This window comes from Apodemus sylvaticus, chromosome 18 (genome assembly GCF_947179515.1).
Source record: "Apodemus sylvaticus chromosome 18, mApoSyl1.1, whole genome shotgun sequence".
NCBI lineage: Eukaryota > Metazoa > Chordata > Mammalia > Rodentia > Muridae > Apodemus > Apodemus sylvaticus.
This window is the reverse complement of record NC_067489.1, coordinates 982,153-996,196: the sequence shown is the minus strand read 5'-3', so window position 1 is coordinate 996,196 and position 14,044 is coordinate 982,153.

Sequence of the window (14,044 nt, the reverse complement as noted above, 5' to 3'; positions counted from 1 at the left end):
TTTTTTAAAGTCCAGTCATTATCTTGGTCATGGGCTGCCTTCTACCCTCTGACTATTCCTCATCCCATTCCTCCTTTTCCCCTGCCCCTGTCTCCAAGAGGATGTCCCCACCTTATCTCCCACCCGACTAGACTTCCCCATTCCCTGGGGCCTCAAGTCTCTTGAGAGTTATAAACATCCTCTCTCACTGAGGCCAGACCCAGCAGTCCTCGGCTTTATATGTGTTGGGGCCCTCATATTAGCTAGTGTATGCAACCTAGTTGGTGACTCAGTGTCTTAGAGATCTTGGTTGTCCAGGTTAGTTGAGACTGCTCTTCTCATTGGGTCACCCTTATGGAAAAATAGATAAAATAATTTAAAATCTAGCTTTGGATGATGCAAATGATCAAATTATTAAGTAAGTTTTGTATGGTATGGTAGTACACAACTTTTATACTAGAACTTGGAAGACAGAATCAGGTGGTTGTCTGTTAGTTTAAAGCATCCTTTTCTTCAAGTAAATTTCATCCCAGCAGGGTCTGTACCTGAGATTCCATCTAAATGAAACTTAAAATTTAAAACTGAAGTTCTAATTTTAAAAGTAAATGTGGCATGTAGCAATAGGATGGACCTTTAAGGTATGTAGGTATTCATGTTAATCTGCACATGTGTGTTTGTCTATGTATGGGTTGGTGCAGGTACATGCATACATATATACAGATATTTCTGGAGGACAAAGGACAGTCATTCATCATGTTCCATAATCTTTTAAAATATTTTTGAGACAGAAATTCTCAGAGTTCTGGAATTTGATTAACAAGCTAGGTTTAGTTGTTCAGGGAACTCCAGGAACCTGTCTTCTTTGTCTACCTGTCTCTGGGATTATAAATATGTCCCAATGAACCAGCTTTGTGAAAGGTATTTTCAGGAGATTGAACTCATGCTTTCCTATTTGTAAATCAAGAAGTTTGCTAACAGCTCTTTTCCCAGATGTATTCTAAAATTTGAAGATGGACATTTTAGACACAATTTCTAAACTGATTCATATTGAAATTCCCAAGCTCCATTATCCCATAATATATATTTAGAGAAATCACTCAGAACAGGTTTATATAAATGTTTCTTTATTGCATGTATTTCATAGACTGTATATTTGAGTTTAGGTGTCTATGTTTGTATTTACTGTGTTCCATTTCTAACTAAATGAGTACTGCTAAACACCTGGTTCCCACCACAGGATGGTCACATATTGATGGACCCATTCTGAGTGTAGCTGTGCTATGCATAAGCAACTTCACAGTTTCTATCTGCCTTTCTCCTGTATACATGGAAGTACTGAGACTGTGATTTTTGAAAATATTGTCATATTGTAGTTCAAGCTGTAATAATCTATCAATATTGCCAGCTACTGAACTTACCTCACAGTGTTCATTTTATTGCTATCTTCAAACTTTTGTAATGATGCTTAAAAATTATTCAAGCATTCAATATTTTAATATGTTTCATTAGGTTCTCTTTTCTAAGTAAGAATCATGTGAATGTGCTTACTCTGTATCTCATAAAAGTCCTTACTAACTTTATGCCAAATACTCAACCTGTTATGATATAAATATAATCCTGCAGATAGTATGCCATAACATTTTAGACTAAAACATACTAATAGCAAGAGCATTAGCTTGCTGTGGAGTTAAATTTATGCAAAATATCTAGTAATAACTTCAGTGTTTATTCAAAGTTCATACAGATTCAAAGCAGTATATTTTCTATGAGGTGATTAAGAAAAAGCAGTTTTATTACAATTCTATTTTATTTTGCACTTTTCCAATTGAATTTATTAATTAAGGCATAACTATAAAGAGAAATTATTAAGAGAAAACCTAACTAACCCGTGCATGTTTAGAAGACCATCAGTGTTTTCCATATTGGATGTACCAGATGACTTCTAAAGCTCACTTGAGATTCTGTGATATCATGTCATAGTTTTAATCATCTGCTAAGTAATTTGATGAGCCTTGCTTTCATATTATTCTGTGAGTTAGGGAGAGTGTCTAAATTTTCAATAGAAGAAGACTTTTCTGTCCTTGTGATTTATTTTCTTTCCCTGCCTTTCCCCTTTCTCTCTCTCCTTTCTCCTTTTATTTTTAAAGTATTCATTAGTGTTGATTTGTCTCGATAAACAATATGATTGATAGAAGCAGCAAAGAAAGCAAAAGCACTCAGTGAATCTCTGCTGCCTTCTATTATATCTGGGGCTCTGATCCTTAATTGCCTGTCACAGGCACTGAACCATGCAGCCAGCAGGGCTGCCACCTCCTGTTTGGTCAAGTTGTCATCTCCTGTTAATGTGAACCTGTTGTTTTCCCCTTGCCTCTACTTTCTCACTCTAGATGTGATGAAATCTATTTTCTACATGTGCTATGAGTGTACCAAAATTTTATTTTTGAAGAAAAAATAAAAAGAAACACAAAGACTTCCACTTAGAAAGTGACTTTTCTCACAAGGGCCACAACATGGTATTTTCTCTACTGTGCCAATTTTAATAGTCTGTGTCTTTTTTCCCATTTTCTGAATCACTTGGCTATGTTTGTAGCAGTAAGGATCATCTGGAAAACGCAATAAAACAATATCAAAAATCAAAATATAAAATGCAGGGAAACAGGTTGAGGCAAGGTTGAATATACCCAAAATGTTTGTTTTTCTATAAAACTTTAGGACAAATGTACAGGATTGAATATCCTGCTGTTTTTTGGCTTTACTCCATTAACACAAGAGGGAGATTTCATATTATAGACACCAATATGGTTTGTGTTCCTAATTTATTTATTCGTGTTTTTTATTTGTTTGTTTCTTCAACCATCAACACAGTTGCAAATTCCTCTTCACCAAAGTTTAACCAGACAGCTTCATTTATGAGAGAATATAGCTGGAATATAGCCCAAAACTTTGGTCTGAAAAGACAACAAAACAACCAATGTTTTGTTGGTAGATGTTGTCTTATTTCAAATATGAATTCCCTAATAAAGATTTATGTGAAAAATATTGGAATCCCATCTGGTGATGATAATTCGGGAGGAAGAGGAAACATTTAGATATGGAACATATCTAGGAATAGCAGGTCACCAAAGGAAGGTTGTGGCTGGAATCTTATTTCTCCCATTGTCCTGTCTTCCACTTTCTTTCCTGTCTACCACTGTGTGTTATATGTAGGTTTTGATGCAAACTGATACTTTTTTGCTTTTGCTGCCTTTGCCAACACTGATGGCTGGAAATATGACATGAAATAAAAATGGATTTCCTTAACTTGTTCACTTATTAAAAAGAGTGATGAGAAAAGTAACTGACAAGATAAACTAGTTTTGGAGAGGTGATGCCATCACTAACACTCCTAAAATGTGTCTTAGATGCTTTTGAAACTAGCTTTCAAGATGGTATTGGATTAATACTTTATGGGTGGTGTGTGTGTGTGTGTGTGTGTGTGTGTGTGTGTGTGTGTAAGTGTGTGTGGTCATGTGTGTGGTCATGTGTCAATGATTAGAAGTCAGGAATTCAGAAGTCCTGCTACAAAAAGTCACAAGCAATGAGAAGACCCAGTCTTAAAATGAAGGACATAAGAACTGCAAATGACTAGAACATAGGCCTGAGGAGTGCCAAACAATTGGGTTTCACATTAAAATAACATCTGTTCTGATTGACAGTCATGGATTCAAGGGATTTAATATTTTTTCCTCTGGTTTTCATTCTTTGGTCCATTCCTTCCTTTCTATTCTATCATTGCCATTTGTAATAGAAGAATTTACTCATTGCCATTTTATATTCAAAGTATGTAGGGTGAGTTTTCACAGGGGCTTAGAGCTGAAACTGCCATAAATGTCAGAAGAGAACTCGGGGTTTTGAATATTGTTGCAACAGTTAATACTTTGGGACCTCTTAAAGATAAACTAAGTATACTTTTTGTTACAAAATCCAAGATCACATTATGTGTACAACATGTTCTGTACAGTTTACACGCTTTTCCCCCAAGCTTATAACAGAACGAAAGCAAAATAATATATATGATATGGTTTCTACTACATATGTTTCTGTAGCCATGACTGCCTCTATGTATAATCTTTGGTTGTTGGTTTAGTCCCTGGGAGCTCTGGGTGGTCCAGTTCGTTGATATTATTCTTCCTATGGGGTTGTAATCCCCTTCACATCCTTCAGACCTTCCCCTAGCTCTTCCATTGAACTCCCCAGGCTTAGTCCGATGGTTGGCTGTGAGAACTGCATCCATATTGGTCAGGTGCTGACAGAACCTCTCAGGGAACAGCCATACCAGGTTCCAGTCAGCAAGTACACTTAAATGGAAGTGGGTGAGTGGGTGGAAGATCATCATAGAGGCAAAGTAGAGAGAGTGAGGGAAGTATCAAATGGGTGGGTTCTGTGGAGGGGTAACAGAGAAGGGGCTATCATTTAAAATATAAATGAATAGAACGATTAATAAAAGAAATGTTATGATCTCTAGGAATCTTGGTGTTCATATTTCTGCTTATTCATGATTGATTCCTGGTAACTGAATCTTCCAATACTTTAGCTACTATTTTAATTTATAGAGCACTCATGAACAGAAATTTTCATTACATGTGTGATTTTAAAATCAGTACTATCTAAATGTTTCCAAGATGATATGTTCAGTATGCAACCAAGAGCAAACTTGGGACCAGGTAGACAAAATAAACGAGTGACCAACACTTGCTACCTTACCACTTTATTTATTTATTGTTAATATAAAACAGAAAGTACCTGGTTAGGCAAACTTTTGAAGGGAAGTATTTTGCTCAGATTTTTTTAAAAAAGGATGCATGTGATATCCTCAGTGGATATTCTCTGCATTTAACATGACTATATTTGGTAACTCTTTAGTAGAGTTCAAACTGATGCATTGAAGAATGTTCATGATGAGGTAGCCTTATAGCAAAGCTTGCTCTGAGCAGATTTCTTCCTTTAAGAATTCAGGATTCACTCTGGAAACATTAGTTGAGAATGTAATTTTGCAATCTGAAGAAGCAACAGCTCTCTTTACTCAGGGAAGCATAGAAAGTGAGTACAGAATACAGTTAGTGAGAGTTTAGAAAGGCAAGAGAGGCTTCTCTTCTCTTTAACCAAGGGAAAGGCTTGACTTTCAACAATCCCCAGTTTTGACATCAGTATTGTACACAGACAATTTTAATTCTCCTCTCTTTAAGAATCAGTAAGATTTGCATGCAAAGAGAATGAAATACACTCAAAGAAGTTAATCTTGAGATTTTGCCAGTCTAAGTAAATTGATAGAAAAGTTTGCTTGTTGATAGAGACATCTAGAAGTATATTTTTTCTTAGTTGTTTCCTTTGTATGCTACATGAAATACAGACTTTAATTTGCAGATCTTAACACATACTTCAATGTAAAGGTCATTCTTTGCATAACAATCTGTCAGAACTTATCTCCTCTTTTTGCCTCAATACCATTATACTTTCTCCAGAAATTATCAACTCAATTCACATTTATAGAACCATTTTCACAGTGTTTCTATCAATTGCAGTACTTTTATTCCAATCAAATTTTCAGAGCATCCAACTGGCTACAGTGCAGATAATTTAGACACTGTAAGATACTTTGTACTCAATCTGACAGATGTAATATTTTACGAAATACTTCACTTAGAATGGATATAATTTTTTAAAAGAGAAGTTTAGGGGATGGAGAGATAACTTTTCAAGAAAACCTATATTCAGTTCCCAGCACCTGTCTGTTGTTTCACAACCATGTGTAACTTCAGTTTCAGGGAATCCATGACTTCTTCTAGCCTTTGAAGATATCAGATATGCACATGTTGCACATGCATACATACAAAAAACCCCCATCCACATAAAACAATAAATAAAAATAAAAAACCTTCTAGGTTTTTTATTCTTCTAGAATAAAAAATAAAAAATAAAAATGTAAGTTTATAGGTTTAGATGAAAATCAAAACATTCAAGGTTTCCTAGAAATGAAGCATGTTAAAACCTGTCATTAAACCTATACTTATTCAGTTTAGCACAATTGCTTAATGGTTTAGAATCAGCCTAAATTTTATCATCAGTGTGTAGATGAACATGTGTTCTAGTCCTGCCATTGAATGATACTTTATTTTTTTCTCTTAAACCTAATAGTTACATTATATCATTTACTGACTCAGAAGCCTTTAGCTTTCTTGACCATTCTTAACATTTTTGTCTATTTCCATTCCCACTGAAAATGAGACATGTTTCATTGTTTCAAGTTTTCAGATGCCTTTCTTCTGGACTATTTTTTTAGCCTACACTGGTATATGTTATCTGTTTGTTATTAAATGTGTAATATTTGCTGTTTTAGGTGTGAGACATGACTTCTGAATTCTTGCCCTAACTTTTTCAGAATTGCCTTCCCCAGCTTACCTGTATCGCCAACAGATTCCACACCATTTCACCTTCTTGTTTGTCAATGTTAGCACCCATTTTCACACTTAAGAAAACACCAAGTTTCTACCTCAAAGCCTACCATGTTTCCTTGACCTAACCCTCAGTACAAAAGCCACTGCTTGATGATTTAAGCCTGTGTAAGTTGGTCTCTGCCTTTCCTTGTTCAGATCAGCATTTCAGCTCATCTACTCTTCTCCAATATTTACACAGTTTTGCAACAAAATTACATAGACATGCCAATAAGAAAAGGAAAGTGTTTTGGGTCAAAATGCAATATGCTTGTCACACAGAAATGAATTTATTTTCTTAGGCTTCAATTTCTCTATTCTCTGATTTTGCTGTAAAAGAGTTCAGAGAAGAATCTATTTTGTACTTTGTGGTACTCTATTATTGCTACCTGCTACATAGGTAAAAAAACAATACCCTGCCAAGTATTAAAAATTTAGCTAAAAATAGAATTAAGTGATTATTTAAAAAAAAAAAAAGCCTATACCAAGAAGGACAAAATAAAGTGAAAAGGCTGCTGCAAAGATTCTGCACTGAAAAGCAGAAAAACAACCTGCTAGGGAATACTATGCCTAAGCCATAACTCGGTCCTGCCTAGAAACTTCAGAATGAAGCCAGGGATAAGACAATCTGTGGCATGGAATTCCAAATCAGGTAAAAGTAGAATAAAATAAAATAAAATAAAAATAAAATAAAATAAAATAAAATAAAATAAATGCATGAGATCTCCTTGAAATCAATTTTCCTATAGGAACAAGGAGAGGAGAGTCCATGAAGACAAGTAACAAACAGAATTAAGACACTGTGTCTCTTTCTTAACCTTTGAACAGGGCAAACACTTGCTCTAAAGTACAAAATATGACTTTAAAATGTAACAGGAAAGCAAGCAAAGAAAAATTCAACAAGAAAGTTGAGAAGTTGTTGGCTGAAAACACCAAATAGATATGAGTTGTGATTTATATTAGAATACTTGCTTTCCTGCTGATGGAGCTATTTTGGAAGCTTGTAGAACTTTTAGGAGGTGGAGTCTTGTTAGAAGAAGTGGGTCAGGAGTAGGCCTTGGGGTCCTATAGCATAGGAAACGTCCTGTAGATTCTCTGCCTCCCAACCACAGATGCAATTTGATCAGCTGTTTCATTCTCCTTCCGCCCTATCTCCTTAGCCATGATCTAACATATTTCCTCACACTGTGACCTGAAATAAACATATTCTCCCCCAGGTTGGTTCTTGTGAGGTATTTGGTCACAGCAATGAGAAAAGTAACTTTCAAAACTGGTATCAGATTCATGTATCATTAGTAAGAAAAGTATATAAAAAACCTCTATGGTTCATGGTGAAATTCTCAACTTTGGCAGTTTGGGCTAACTGATACTTAATACAGACCATCCTTATCTTTATTTTAATACCAGAAACTGTTAGTTCTTTAAATCTCATCTGAGCATATGGGTATTATGGGCAAAATGATTCTACAGCTTCCACTGTGGAAGGTAGCTTATGTTTTTGCTAATGGGATATGGGTAAAAATTAATGTCTACCTTGAATATCACATTTCTAATTCTTGCACAATTTTCTCTCTCCATTGATCAAAATTAGAAGGTCTTAGGGAGCAGAGGGTGCTCATCTGCCTAAGACAACCTGATTGTAAATAATTATATTCCCAGAGGGAAAACAACAATTTCTAGGAGAGACACAGATTGAACTAATCCAAGCAATGCTTATCTAAAGAATGTTTTCCTGAAAAGAAGTGAATTAATCTCCTTTGGAGATTGATAATCCTACTAATGATCCCATCGAGATACAAACATTTAGAATCATTATTAGAATGAACATTGAAATTAGGGTATCAAATCCAGATTTTTTTTATTTTTTTATTTTTTTATTTTTTTTATTCGATAAACTTTTTATTTTCATTTCAAATGATTTTCCCTTTTCTGGCCCCCCACTCCCAGAAAGTCCCATAAGCCCCCTTCCCTCCCCCTGTTCTTCCACCCACCCCTTCCCACTTCTCTCTTCTGGTTTTGCCCTATACTGCTACACTGACTCTTTCCAGAAAAGGGGGCCACTCCTCCGTTGTTGTTCTTGTACCTCATTTGATGTGTGGATTATGTTTTGGGTATTCCAGTTTTCTAGGTTAATATCCACTTATTAGTGAGTACATACCATGATTGATCTTTTGAGACTGGGTTACCTCACTTAGTATGATGTTCTCCAGCTCCATCCATTTGCCTAAGAATTTCATAAATTCATTGTTTCTAATGGCTGAATAGTACTCCATTGTGTATATATATCATATTTTTTGCATCCATTCCTCTGTTGAGGGATACCTTGGTTCTTTCCAGCTTCTGGCTATTATAAATAGGGCTGCTATGAACATAGTAGAACATGTATCCTTATTACATGCTGGAAAATCTTCTGGGTATATGCCCAGGAGTGGTATAGCAGGATTTTCTGGAAGTGAGGTGCCCAGCTTTCTGAGGAACTGCCAGGCTGATTTCCAGAGTGGTTGTACCAATTTGCAACCCCACCAGCAGTGGAGGAGTGTTTCTCTTTCTCCACATACTCACCAACACCTGCTGTTTCCTGAATTTTTAATCTTAGCCATTCTGACTGGTGTAAGGTGAAATCTCAGGGTGATTTTGATTTGTATTTCCCTGATGACTAATGAAGTTGAGCATTTTTTAAGATGCTTCTCTGCCATCCTAAGTTCTTCAGGTGAAAATTCTTTAACTCTGTACCCCATTTTTTAATAGGGTTATTTGGTTTTCTGGGGTCTAACTTCTTGAGTTCTTTGTATATATTGGATATTAGCCCTCTATCTGATGTAGGGTTGGTGAAGATCTTTTCCCAATTTGGTTGCCAATTTGGCCTTTTGATAGTGTCCTTTGCCTAACAGAAAGTTTGTAAGTTTATGAAGTCCCATTTGTCAATTCTTGATCTTAGAGCATACACTATTGGTGATCTGTTAAGAAACTTTCCCCCTGTATTGATGTCCTCAAGGGTCTTTCCCGGGCTCTTTTCTATTAGCTTCAGAGTGTCTGACTTTATGTGTAGGTCCTTGATCCATTTGGAGTTGAGCTTAGTACAAGGAAACAAGGATGGATCAATTCACATTCTTCTGCATGCTGATCTCCAGTTGAAACAGCACCATTTGTTGAAAAGGCTATCTTTTTTCCATTGGATGTTTTCAGCCCCTTTGTCGAAGATCAAGTGGCCATAGGTGTGTGGGTTCAATTCTGGATCTTCAATCCTGTTCCATTGCTCTGCATACCTGTCACTGTACCAATACCATGCAGTTTTTAACACTATTGCTTGGTAGTATTGCTTGAGATCAGGGATACTGATTCCCCCAGAATTTCTTTTTTGTTGAGAATAGTTTTAGCTATCCTGGGTTTTTTGTTATTCCAGATGAATTTGAGAATTGCTATTTCAAGCATTATGAAGAATTGAGTTGGGATTCTGATGGGTATTGCGTTGAATCTGTATATTGCTTTTGGCAAAATGGCTATTTTAACTATATATATCCTGCCGATCCATGAGCATGGGAGGTTTTTCCATTTTTTGAGGTCTTCTGCCATTTCCTTCTTCAGAGTCTTGAAGTTCTTGTCATACAGATCTTTCACATGTTTGGTAAGAGTCACCCCAAGGAACTTTATACTGTTTGTGGCTATTGTGAAGGGGGTCATTTCCCTAATTTCTTCCTCAGACTGCTTATCCTTTGAGTATAGGAAGGCTACTGATTTGCTTGAGTTGATTTTATAACCTGCCACTTTGCTGAAGTTGTTTATCAGCTGTAGGAGTTCTCTAGTAGAGTTTTTTTGGGTCACTTAGGTAGACTATCATATCATCTGCAAATAATGATAGCTTGACTTCTTCCTTTCAAATTTGTATCCCTTTGACCTCCTTATGTTGTCTCATTGCGTGAGCTAATACCTCACGTACAATATTGAAAAGATAAGGAGAAAGGGGGCAGCCCTGTCTAGTCCCTGATTTTAGTGGGCTTGCTTCAAGTTTCTCTCCATTTAGTTTGATGCTGGCTACTGATTTGCTGTATATTGCTTTTACTATGTTTAGGTATGGGCCTGGAATTCCTGTTCTTTCCAAGACTTTAAGCATGAAAGGATGCTGAATTTTGTCAAATGCCTTTTCAGCATCCAATGAAATGACCATATGGCTTTTTTCTTTGAGTTTGTTTATGTAGTGGATTGCTTTATATTGAACCAACCCTGCATGCCTGGGATAAAGCATACTTGATCGTGGTGGATGATTGTTTTGATGTGTTCTTGGATTCAGTTGGCAAGAATTTTATTGAGTATTTTTGCATCGATGTTCATAAGGGAAATTGGTCTGAAGTTCTCTTTTTTTGTTGGATCTTTGTGTGGTTTTGGTATCAGCGTAATTTTCGCTTTGTAGAGGAATTGGGTAGTGGAATAGTTTGAAGAGTATTGGTGTTAGGTTTTCTTTGAATTTCTGATAGAATTCTGCACCGCAACCATCTGGTCCTGTGCTTTTTTTGGTTGGAAGACGTTCTATGACCCCTTCTATTCCTTTAGGGGTTATGGGACTATTATATGATCTATTTGGTCCTTATTTAATTTTGGTATTTGGAATCTGTCTAGGAAATTGTCCATTTCCTCCAGATTCTCCAGTTGTGTTAAGTATAGGCTTTTGTAGTAGGATCTGATGATGTTTTGGATTTCCTCAATTTCTGTTGTTATATATCCCTTTTCATTTCTAATTTTGTTAATTTGGATACTTTCTCTCTGCCCTTTAGTCAGTCTGGCTATGGGTTTATCTATCTTGTTGATTTTCTCAAAGAACCAGCTCCTGGATTCCTTGATTCTTTGTATGGTCCTTTTGTTTCCACTTGATTGATTTCAGCCCTGATTTTGATGATTTCCTGTCTTCTACTCCTCCTGGGTGAATTGGCTTTTTTTTGTTGTTGTTGTTGCAAGGCTTTCAGGTGTGTCATTAAGCTGCTAGTGTATATGCTCACTCCATTTTCTTTTTGGAGGCACTCAGGGCTATGAGTTTTCCTCTTAGCACTGCTTTCATTGTGTCCCAAAGATTTGGGTATGCTGTGCCTTCATTTTCATTAAATTCTAAAAAGTCTCTGATTTCTTTCTTTATTTCTTCTTTGGCCAAGGTGTCAATGAGTAGAGTATTGTTCAGCCTCCATGTGTATGTGGGCTTTCTGTTGTTTTTGTTGCTATTGAAAACCACTCTTACACCATAGTGATCTGATATGAGGTATGGGATTAGTTCGATCTTCTTGTATTTGTTGAGGTCTGTCTTGTGACCAATTATATGGTCGATTTTGGAGAAGGTACCATGAGGTGCTGAGAAAAAGGTATATTCTTTTGCTTTAGGGTCAAATGTTCTATAAATATCAGTCAAATCCAATTGGTCCAAAGCTTCAATTAGTTTTACTGTGTCCCTCTTTAGTTTCTGTTTTCCTGATCGGTCCATTGAGGAGAGTGGAGTTTTGAAGCCACCCACAATTATTGTGTTAGGTGCAATGTGTGCTTTGAGCTTTAGTAAAGTTTCTTTTATGAATGAGTGTGCCCTTGCATTTGGTGCATAGATGTTCAGAACTGAAAGTTCTTCTTCGTGGATTTTTTCTTTGACCAGCAAGAAGTATCTTTCCGTGTCTCTTTTGATGATTTTAGGTTGAAAGTCAATTTTATCTGATATTAGAATGGCTACTCCAGCTCCTTTCCTGAGATCATTGCCTTGTAAAATTGTCTTCTAGCCTTTTACTCCAAGGTAGCTTTTGTCTTTGACTCTGAGGTGTGTCTCCTGTATGCAGCAAAATGTAGGATGTTTCCTTACCCAGTCTGTTAGTCTATGTCTTTTTATTGGGGAATTGAGTCCATTGATGTTAAGAGATATTAAGGAATAGTGAATATTACTTCCTGTCATTTTTAATGTTATTTTTAAATTTGAGTGGTTATCTTCTTTTGGGTCTTGCTTTTTCCAGGGTGTACTTTCCCTCCTTGTATTGGAGTTTTCCTCCTATTATTCTTTGCAGAGCTGGGTTTGTGGAAAGTTTGGTTTTGTCATGGAATATCTTGTTTTCTCCATCTAAGGTGATTGAGAGTTTTGATGGGTATAGTAGTCTTGGCTGACATTTGTGTTCTCTTAGAGTCTGCATGAGATCTGCCCAGGATCTTCTAGCTTTCATGGTCTCTGGTGAGAAGTCTGGTGTGATTCTGATAGGTCTTCCTTTATATGGTACTTGGCCTTTTTTTTTTCTTACTGCCTTTAATATTCTTTCTTTGTTTAGTGCATTTGGGGTTTTGATTATTATGTGACAGGAGGTATTTCTGCTCAGGTCCAGTCTGTTTGGAGTTCTGTAGGCTTCTTGTATTCATGGACATCTCTCTCTTTAAGTTGGGAAATTTGTTGAAGATATTTGCTGGCCCTTTCAGTTGTAAATCTTCACTCTCATCTATACCTATAATCCTTAGGTTTTGTTTTCTCATTGTGTCCTGGATTTCCTGGATGTTCTGGGATACACGCTTTTTGCATTTTGCATTTTCTTTGACTGTTGAGTCAATGGTTTCTATGGTATCTTCAGCATCTGAGATTCTTTCTTCCATCTCTTGTATTCTGTTGTTGATATTTGCATCTATGGCCCTTGATTTCTTCTCAAGGTTTTCTATCTCCAAAGTTGTCTCCCTTTGTCATTTCTTAGTTGTTTTGTAGGGAGTTGGGACTTTTCAGAATCCATAGTTGAGGCAGCCAACAGACTTAGAGCCCTGGCATGCTGGACAAGCTTGAAGCAAGGTTGTGGTTGAGTCATTCTACAAACAGACCTGGCCATAAAAGATAAGGGGCATGCCTGGGAAAACTCCTATGTGTCATACACTATCTGGACTGGAGTCTCCTGTCTCCTGTCCCTTGGATGCAGTTTACTAATGTCAAAGTTACCTTCCTGCTAACAAAAATAAACCACCCTCCTACATTGCTGATGGCATGATCTGGACGTATGCAAAAAACCCACCCTGCATGCCAGAATCCCCAGCCAATGTTTGAATCAGCAAATCATGTGTAACCCTGCCACCCCCCCCCCGACTTTTCCTATATAAACCCCTAACTTTTGAGCCTCAGGGTCGACTCCTCTGCCTCCTGTGTGAGATACGTGTCGTCCCAGAGCTCTGATAATAAACTACCTCATGTGTTTGCCTCAAGTCTGTCTCTCGTGTTTCTTTGGGTGTATGCTATCCCAAGAATGGAGTGGGGGTCTCCCCAAAAGGAGGTCCTACAGTTTCTACTTCATATTGTTTTTAGATCCAGTATGTTTTTTCTCAGTTCCATCATTTGTCTGTTTGTGTTTTCCTTTAATTCTTTAAGAGATTTTTGTGTTTCCTCTTTTATGACTTCTGCCTGTTGACTCAAGTTCTCCTTCATTTCTTTAAGTTTTTTTTTTTGTGTGTGTGTGTGTGTGTGTGTGTGTGTGTGTGTTTCTTCTTTATTGGCTTCTATCTCTTGAGCCTTATTCTCCTTCATTTCTTTAAGTGATTTTTGTGTTTCCATTATACGGGTTTCTAGCTTATTCATGTTCCCCTGTATTTCTTTAAGAGATTTATTTATGTCC